Source organism: Rhyacophila brunnea, unplaced genomic scaffold (assembly GCF_057557595.1).
Source record: "Rhyacophila brunnea isolate RB1 unplaced genomic scaffold, BYU_Rbru_1.0 scaffold_11, whole genome shotgun sequence".
NCBI classification, from domain to species: domain Eukaryota; kingdom Metazoa; phylum Arthropoda; class Insecta; order Trichoptera; family Rhyacophilidae; genus Rhyacophila; species Rhyacophila brunnea.
This window is the reverse complement of record NW_028232763.1, coordinates 24890281-24899791: the sequence shown is the minus strand read 5'-3', so window position 1 is coordinate 24899791 and position 9511 is coordinate 24890281. Positions and strand designations below refer to the sequence as shown.

Sequence of the window (9511 nt, the reverse complement as noted above, 5' to 3'; positions counted from 1 at the left end):
GACAAACAAACAATTTGGATAGTTCGATGAACCGAAGAAAAACTTTTATTTATTTTATGAACCTGATTTTAAGTCACCACACCAGAGCTAGTCGAAGAATATAGGTAATCACACGTTTTGTTTTGTTACGCCAAAGAAGTATAACTTCTAACGCGCACGCGCGTATATAAGTACACGCACCGATTTTTTATTATTATAACAAAAAACAACAAACAACGTTAGTTAGAAAATAGTATTCAAACAATAAAATACCTGATATTGACAATGAAAATTAGGTAAGTAAATAATAATTGATAATAATATTATATAAAAAAATATATGAGTAGTGATATAAACCTAACCCCGTGATACTCAAATTACGAAGTAACATAAAATTTCTAAGACACTAATTGTCACCGAAACAAGCTTCCGCTGACCATGTTGGTAAAAAAATCAGTACTTACCTATTTTTTGTTTAAATATATATTAAACAATATTACATACTTATCCTCATTTGAGAATAAATTTTTCGGCCCTCGGACGAAAAATAATTAAAATATCAATAAATTAACACGACGCTCAATTAATGTTGATGCATAGGAATTCGTGGAAGACGCCCGAAATATTTTCAAACATACGATTGTTAAAAATCGCATTACGTAAGTCTTAGTAGTTAGTACCATTAATAAATAATAATATTATCTATTTCTGGAACGGATTCTTTAAATAAAAATATTGTGACTTTCTTCGCTATGCGTATACATATAGTAAAAATGCCAATTATTACAGAATCAGGAATTATCACAACAAAAAAAAGTGTAAGTGGTTAATCAAATTTAAATACTTACAGATAGACTAAAAAATACGTATCCTATATACTTAGTAAACTGAAAGCATTGATAATTTAGTGCCGCGGTACCAATGATAGTTTTTTGGCTTGAAAATAATACTTAAATAATTACAATAATACAGTGGCGCACCCAGGATTTAATATTGGGGGGGGGGCAAGGAGGATAATGTAAATTAGTCCCATAGGATCTTTTTCTTCTTCACAGCCTAATTTCTCGTTTATCAGCCTTTTGTCTATTGCACTCGGTGTACCTACACCATGGTCCCCACATCCTGAAACGGGCCCTCAGGCTAGGATATTTGGCGGGCCCCCTACCTACCGCCAAGATTAAAGGCAGTGTGAAACACTTCATTAACGTTTTTTAAATTGTGTTTTAGTTCAAATTAAGGGTACTCATACAGTGAATTATTGGCGATTTTTAATACATCTACTTTAATAATGGAGCTGTCGAGTATCGACACATAATAATCAAAAAATATATTGCACAATTATATATTTGAAAATGTTCAAGGCCATGAACTATAATAGCGCCGCAGGCGACTTTGTTTTGCTATTAAAGCTAATTTATGATGTGTGTTTATCTCACTTATCTGGTCAACCTGACACGCCGGGCCCCCCACAGCCCGGGCCCCCAGGCTAGAGCCATGTCAGCCCTCCCCAGCCATGACCTACACCACTCCAGAATTCGGGTGGGCACCGAGAATTTTTTGACAGTTCCATTAGGGATTGTGTTTCTAAAAAAACCTGACATTAGTGTTTCGAAATTTTTGAAATTAAAATCTAAGAAATTGTTCTAAAAAGGGTGCTGGAGAATTACAAATCATTTTTTTGCCGTGTTTTTATTTGTCTAAGCCCAAAGGTATGGTTTATCGGCTTCATTTTCATCAATTTCAATGTTTAAACTCATTCTGATTATTTTGGGGGGTGACAGGGCCCCTTGGCCCCCCCTGGGTGCGCCACTGCAATAATATCTATGTACTTCCATAAATAACACGAAAACTTGGCCAAATCAGCATTAAAATTTTCCAAAGTGGATAATTTTGTTCTGTACCTACTGTGACACCCCCGTATGGTCCCCATTTGGGTGTGTCTTTGTGTACCTGGAGACGCCCGAATCGGTATCAAAGCCAACAAATAATAACGGCTGATTGCGAAAATAATTAAATAATGTATAATACCACTAATAAATAATATCTGACCGGCAACATTGTCCAAAAAAAACACGTATGGCAACGTCGCATTGTGCACAGCTCGCGAGTCCAACGGTTTTTTTTTTTTGGCGGGCAGATCGCGACAAGCAGCAAAATCGCGAACGCGTACATTTTGCGCTCCGTAGAATTAAATGATAAAAAATGTAACCATATAGTATACATTAACACCAAATAAACCTCGTCGTTTCCGAAACCATTCCAGTGTGTCAATTATCCACCTTCATCCCAAATACAGACGATAAAAAAGAAAACTAAAAATAAAAGTGACAGTTGAGAAAAATCCACACATACCGAAATGGAGGGGAGTGATACTACCTGTGTTTTATAAAAACTTTTCATCAAACCCCAAAATATTCCATACAATTCAACAATAACTCGTTCACTTTCTGGAAATGATGTGTTTTCTCTCACTTATTCATTTAGAGTACATTGACAGTAACATACGGAACTTACTGTCAAATTTTGGCGATATTTCTTTCCATTTTTCCGTGTGACGTATTCGTTTTCTAGCATTTTCGGGTATTACAGGTGAAGCTTGCACATCCAGTGGCGCAACCAGGGCGTGGGCCAAGGGGCCCTGGCACCCCCCAAACATAAAAATTATCAGAACGATTTTAAACATTGAAATTGAAAGCCAATAAACTATACCTTTGGGTTTAGACAAATAAAAACACGGCAAAAAATGATTTGTAATTCTCCAGCACCCCTTTTAGAAAAATTTCTTAGATTTTAATTTCTAACACAACACTAATGTCAGATTTTTTTAGAAACTCAATCCTTAATGGAACTGTCAAAAAATTCTCGGTGTCCACCCGAATTCCGGACTGGTGTAGGTCATGGCTGGGGAGGGCTGACAGGGCTCTAGCCTGGTGTGTCGGGTTGACCAGATAAGTGAGATAAACACACATCATAAATTAGCTTTAATAGTAAAAAAGTCGCCTGCGGCGCTAGTACATCAGGATCATGAACATTTTCAATTACTTATATAATTGTGCAATATATTTGTTGATTATTGTGTGTCGATACTCGACAGCTCCATTCTTAAAGTAGATGTATTAAAAACCGCCAATAATTCACTGTATACGTACCCTTAATTTGAACTAAAACACAATTTTACGTTAATGTAGTGTTTCACACTGCCTTTAATCTTAGCGGTAGGTAGGGGGCCCACCAATCCTAGCCTGAGTGCCCGTTTCAGGATGTGGGGACCATGGTGTAGGTAATAGACAAAAGACCGATAAACGAGAGGAAAAACAGCCTATGAGACTAATTTACATTCTCCTTCTTGGGCCCACCCCAATATTAAATCCTGGGTGCGCCACTGTGCACATCCATGATGATATTAAACAACTAATAATAATTATATTAATTGGCTTGTAACATTGCTTTTTCATCTAAAATTTGGCGAGAAATTTCGTACCGTGTTTACTGTTTAACTGAAAGACGCCATTGCAAATGCAGTCTTCATATTGGTCAATTTGGAATAAGTGAAAATCGTTTGCGACACTCCTGGAATAAGTTTCTTTTGTAACAAATAGCGATTTTGAAATTGATTTTTCTACTAGATTGAATGCTATTAAGTTGTTATATACAAAAAATACTTGTTCAAAAATTTCTCCTTTAGATTTTGGCATGCATAACTCATTTTCGTGTGGTTGAATAAGTTGTTTTTGAAACTACACGCCTCTAATTTATAATTATATTTAAAATTAATAATATAGTAATTATAGTATTATGCAAGTACATTAAAAAAACAATATACACACAAAATAATCTTACACCTCAGGCTAATTTTTTGCTGTGCATGGAATAAATTTATAAAAAAAATTAAGAAATAATATGAGGTAAATAATTTAATGAAATCTTAAAAAAGTTAGGTAGGTATAAGTATTATCACCATTTATTGTGACATTGAAATGGTTTATTCGAGGCAATCTCAATCTATAAAATGAAAGAATGTCGATACGTATTCATTTGATTAATTACTACACTTAAAATTTACGAAGTCACATGTATTTTTCCACCAAGTATCTAATGTGAAATTGTACACTGTGGCCGCCTCTTTAAATCACATCGACAATAAAATGAACGCTAGAATATTATACCTAATATGCGGGGATACTTAAATAAGTTTTCATATGGTTTTCATAGATAATTATCATTTTTAAACATTTTGTTTCATTAAAAATTATAAAAAAAAAGTTTTAGTTTGATTTGTCCTAATGAGCTTGTATCTTGACATATTAAATGCAGCACTCGAAATGGAGAATTTTACGAACCGGAGCGCTCGGTAATTTTATGAAAATATTAACATAGTTATCTAATTTTATTTGTTTTATAAAAATAAGTGTGTGATTTTTTGTTATATTATGGCCATTCTAGCTCAAATAGTAAAATTATTTTTTTCCATGAGATAGAACGACAATGTTGCCGATTTTACGACCCGGAACGGCGCTCCGGTGCGTTCCGGTCCATTTCGAGCCCTGATTAAATGTTATCTTCTAATTTTGTTTTCTCTGGGGGTATGGGATACCGTGACTTCTTATGGCCAATGAATAGGCAGGTACCTACCATACTACCTACCTACACTGATCATAAGATTGCCCTTGAAAATACTATTTTATAACTAAACTTTTTTCTTCGATCCTTTTTGAACCACCATGAGACAGTATAATAATTAATTATGGATAGCTATAATTGTTAAATTGCTAAAATTGTTAAAACTCAACTATTTTACTTGTTTGTTGATCAGAAGCAGACGTTGGAAAATCGAGAAAATTTCGGCCGGTCAATCGATCGGCAGTTTATTTTTTGCATTTATAAAAGTAGGTAGGTACCTACAGAAAAAATTCGTAGTGCTAAAGAAAAAAAGAATAAGAAATTCTAGTACTAAGTAGTCGGTTATCCCGGATACAGCGGCAAACACATTTTGAAAATAGCCGATATACTTACTGGATTATTTGTTGGGATAACCTAACCAGGGGTAGCAAACCTTTTTACGTACCTACGCGTGCCAAAATTTCTCAAATAATATTTTTCGACTTTCTGACGTGCCAAGCAGTTTTTCATGGCGAAAAAAAGTTTTTTTAGTTTTAGTAGTGAAAAAATAGTTTTGAAGAATTTTATTAAAAAAAGTTTAAAAATTACAATTGATTTCTTGATATTCTATCTTTCACCATATTTTTAGCCGAAGGCATTTCTTTTATCCTTCAAAGAGATCGTGGAAACATTTAAACCACTCTTCTTTCAATATTATATTCTCCATCACTGAACGGTTTTCCATTTTTTGAGATTATGTTTCGAGGCAAAATAACAAGCAGTTATTATATTTGAATGACTGCCGATAATTATTTTCATAAGGTTTGTTGATTGAATATTTTTATTTTTAATTCCCCGAACATAAGGATATTTACAATCGTATATTTACATTAAACGTAATAATTATTCTTGAAAATGATTTGTCTGCAATCTTTTATATACTTAATGCGATTTGTCATTATTTATGCATGAATTTCGTCGTTTCCGTTTGCGCATCGATTGATACCTAAACATAATATGAAAAACCGTAGAAAATACGCACGGCTATGTCGTCATTATTTTTTAATATTATATATAAGTACCTACATATTTATTTGTAAAACTATTTTATAAAAAAACATTTTTCAATATAATATATAAAATAGTAATTTTTTTCTCTTCAAAATGAAACATTCGCGTGCCATGCAAAATCATCTCGCGTGCCATAGGTTTGCCATCCCTGACCTAACCTAACCTAAACTAACAAATAATCCAGTATATCGGCTATTTTAAAAATGTGTTTGCCGCTGTATCCGGGATAACCGACTAGTACCGAAATTCTTATTTTCTTCCATCAAACCTTGGGTTATAACGATAATACTAAGATCCTTCTCACACAGGACACCGAAGTATCCAGTCACTCGAAACTGCAGTGGCTATTGCAGCCACCGAATAGCTAATTTATCTCGGACGTCAGAGCCAAAGTTACATGTCCACATTTTTGCACGAGTCACATTTCCTTTATTGTTTTATTTACATGAACGCCTCAGTAGCGAATGAGTCAACACATATTTTCGCGTCATAAATTAGAAATACGAACAATGGATAGGTACATAAAAACTGGCTGCGGGAATAAAAAAGTGTCCTTGAGCCGCCGACGGGATGGTGTCTCCGTCTGAACGCGCCCATTCATTTCTGTGTAAATGCTGCTTCTCGACACACCGGTGTGTCGTGTGAAACGGCTCTAAGTCTATGAATAATACCATCATCATTATTTTAATGTAGTTACCTACTTAGCTGTAAATACTTACTCAGTGATTCCCAACTGTTTTAGATTGATAAAACCCTCGAAGCACTAATTTTGTAAAATGTCAGGAACTTCTTTCTACCTGGCTAACACATCGCGAGCCGAATACTACAAGGTTCTAAGTGTTCGTCCTTGAAAAAACAAACCCAACAATGAAGTAGTATTCTAAGCTGCCTCATTGTTACTTTTGTTTCTCCAAGGACAAACACTTAGAACCTTGTAGATCTCCACTCACGACATATTAAGGTACAGAATGATAAATAATTATAAAATAGATAAGTAGGTATCTAAAATAATATAAAATGGTACCCATACCCGTTTTCTATTTATAGTCTCACATTGTAGGTAGGTATGTAATTTCCGACCATGTCTGATCTTAATAGGATCATATGGGCCTCCACAGAGGTATTAACAGATTTTGTTTTCACGAGAAATGGATGTCAGCCATTTGCTCAACCTATTAGGTCCATTCCCTGACTCACACACAAATTGAAAAACAATATGTCGCTCATTTGCTGCAACAATGACATAATACAAAAACATGCACTTTTGAGTTAAGTATTACAAAAGAGCCGTTAATAGATGTACTTTTTACTGGTAGAACGTCATTTCTGATCTTCGAAAACTCGCCACGAGAGAGCAGATGTGTCACTATTTCGTCTTGTCAATTTATCCCCTCCGCTTGTTGCAACACCGTCCTATCTCAGTTAAGAGTTTACACTTGTCATGGATGTACGTGTCACGTGTCAGCAACAGTGTCAAAATTCACATTGTGGCATTACTGCAGCAAAGGTTAGTTTCTTTCCTTTTATATTTTATCTGTAAGAAGGTATTAATTCAATTTGTGACTTTATTGATGTATAAATCTGCCTGGTTATTGCTAGTTTCATTTCTTAATATGACGTTTTGTCTCTGTTTGTGGTTTATTTCCTCTTGGGACGTTATTGTAAAATTTTATTTTCTTTTCGTTATTAGAAATATCGAATTATTAGCATTATGACATTCTTGCCGAATAGATATTTCTTACATTCAATATTTATGAAATACCATTTTCTCTTGTGTCATTATTATTAATATAATTAATGTTTAATCGTAAGATGTGACAATTATAACTTGTGTGAGCATTACACCTCATAAACGCTGTCTTCAGTTTATTTGTGTTTTTATCTCTCTCGAGCGAAACTATTAGTTCAACTAGCTGTGAAACGGTAGACTCAAAATAGTGCAAATTCTAATCCGGCATTGCCGATAAAAAATAATACAGCTTTTGACAACATGATCCCTTCAAACAATTATGGTATATTAATTTTGCAATTTTTCGAATTACGCTTTATTCTAGTGTCTTAATTTTTCTATATTATCCTTATTTGGAAAAGTATCATTTTATAATAAAAATATCACAATTTTGTAAAATAAAATTACTGCCTTTTAACTTTCCAAATATATAATATTTTCTTAGTTAATTTGGATATTCTGACAACTTAGAAATAATTAACAAATAAATTACGGGAGTAACCTCCACTTGTATTCAATACAATAATATGATTTATTCAAATAAACGTCATACTTATTGTATTTATTTTTATTTTTCAGGAAACATTAGATCCCAGCCGGTTAAATAATACCAGTAATTACAATGCTGAAGATATTATTTGTGCTACCGCTAGCAATTCATCTTGTTCCAGTTCTTCATCTGATGAGTCCTCTAGTCCTCTAGTGGGTCATGCTCTGAAGACTGTGAAGATTTGATTGGTGATATAACCTTCATACCGGTGGAAAATAGTGAGACTGACAGTAACAATGAACCGAAAATTCCAACTAATATCACTGATCAAACCCCTTCAACTATTACATTTTCTCCACATTCGAGCAGTACTCTCGATTCGAGTTGTTTAGTATCAACTGAGAATGACACTACCATTTTGACAAGTCCACTGAAAAAAGGAGTGAAACGTAAAAGGAATGAAGGTAATTGGAAGAGGTATGTATTGAAGAAGGCGACAAATAGCGGCAAGGAGTATGAATCGCATACAAGTAGCAAGAAAATTAGGAATGAAAGGAAGACAAAACCGGCTTGTCCGGAAAAATATAAGCTAAAATTTTCGACAAAGATCAATGAGGAAGAGAGAATGAAGTTATTCTCTGCGTTTTGGGAGTTTTGAAATGTTGAAATGCAAAGGCAATATATTTCGAATAGCGTGAAGATCGTTCAGCCGAAATATCGATATATTCGTATAGGTGGTACGAGAAGCCAAAGGCTGAATAATAACGCTTTTTATTTTCATGGATATAATCAGCAGGCTCGAGTGTGTAAATTATTAAGGGTGTAAATTCCAATAATGTAAAAAAAACATTTAAACATTATTTTCAATTATTACTTGGATGAATAAGAATTGTAAAATTACTTTGTAATGATTAATACAATAAACGAAATAATTATTAATAAATACTTTCGTGAAATGCTGCATTTCATTGATTTTTTATTGACAAAGTTCTACAATAATGACACAATTCACAACACTTAAAAACACAATCACACTTTTTGTTTGTCATATTCCTTTATAAATCTTCATTCAAAAGGACATTTACAGCAAGTGTCATAAATTACAAATGGGGGTTATTTTTATTTTTCAGATAAGGGAGGCTCTATATTACTGTTTGAAACCATTATAATGTTGTTACATTACTCTACCAAATGTGCCAAAATAGTTTTCCTACATCATATTGTTACAAAATTATTTGGATTCAAAACATTTAAACTCGTTTTCTGAACAATTAGCAATTTTGGGTTATGTCATTGTTGCAGCAAATGAGCGATGTGTAGTTGCCAGACCCAGCATTCGAACCTGGGACCCACGACATGATAGTCCAACGCTTAAGCCGCGTGGCCACCGTAGGCGTTTACTGGGCATGTAATTACCGATTACATTTTTTATATTATTTCTGCGTGGCTAGCTCAACAGGATCCATGCTGAAGAAATCTTTAATATTCTGATATACCTATACATCTACAAATACTCATCAACCATTAAGTAATGCCGCAAGTGAGAAATTTATCATCTCCACGGAATCTACTCTGAAAAGTTGTATTATTCCCATTCCTTTTTTAGCTCGCTAGGGATAGGAAATAATAATTGACTAATAAGG

The 9511-nt window shown here is 33.9% G+C and overlaps 1 long non-coding RNA gene across 1 annotated transcript; it reads left to right on the top strand.

Moving 5' to 3' along the window:
- Positions 1 to 7088: 7088 nt before the first annotated feature.
- LOC147078519 (uncharacterized) lies at positions 7089 to 8707 on the top strand. Its single transcript, XR_015071845.1, has 2 exons — positions 7089 to 7156; positions 7958 to 8707. It is a non-coding gene; the product is annotated as an uncharacterized LOC147078519 (long non-coding RNA).
- The last annotated feature ends 804 nt before the right edge of the window (positions 8708 to 9511 follow it).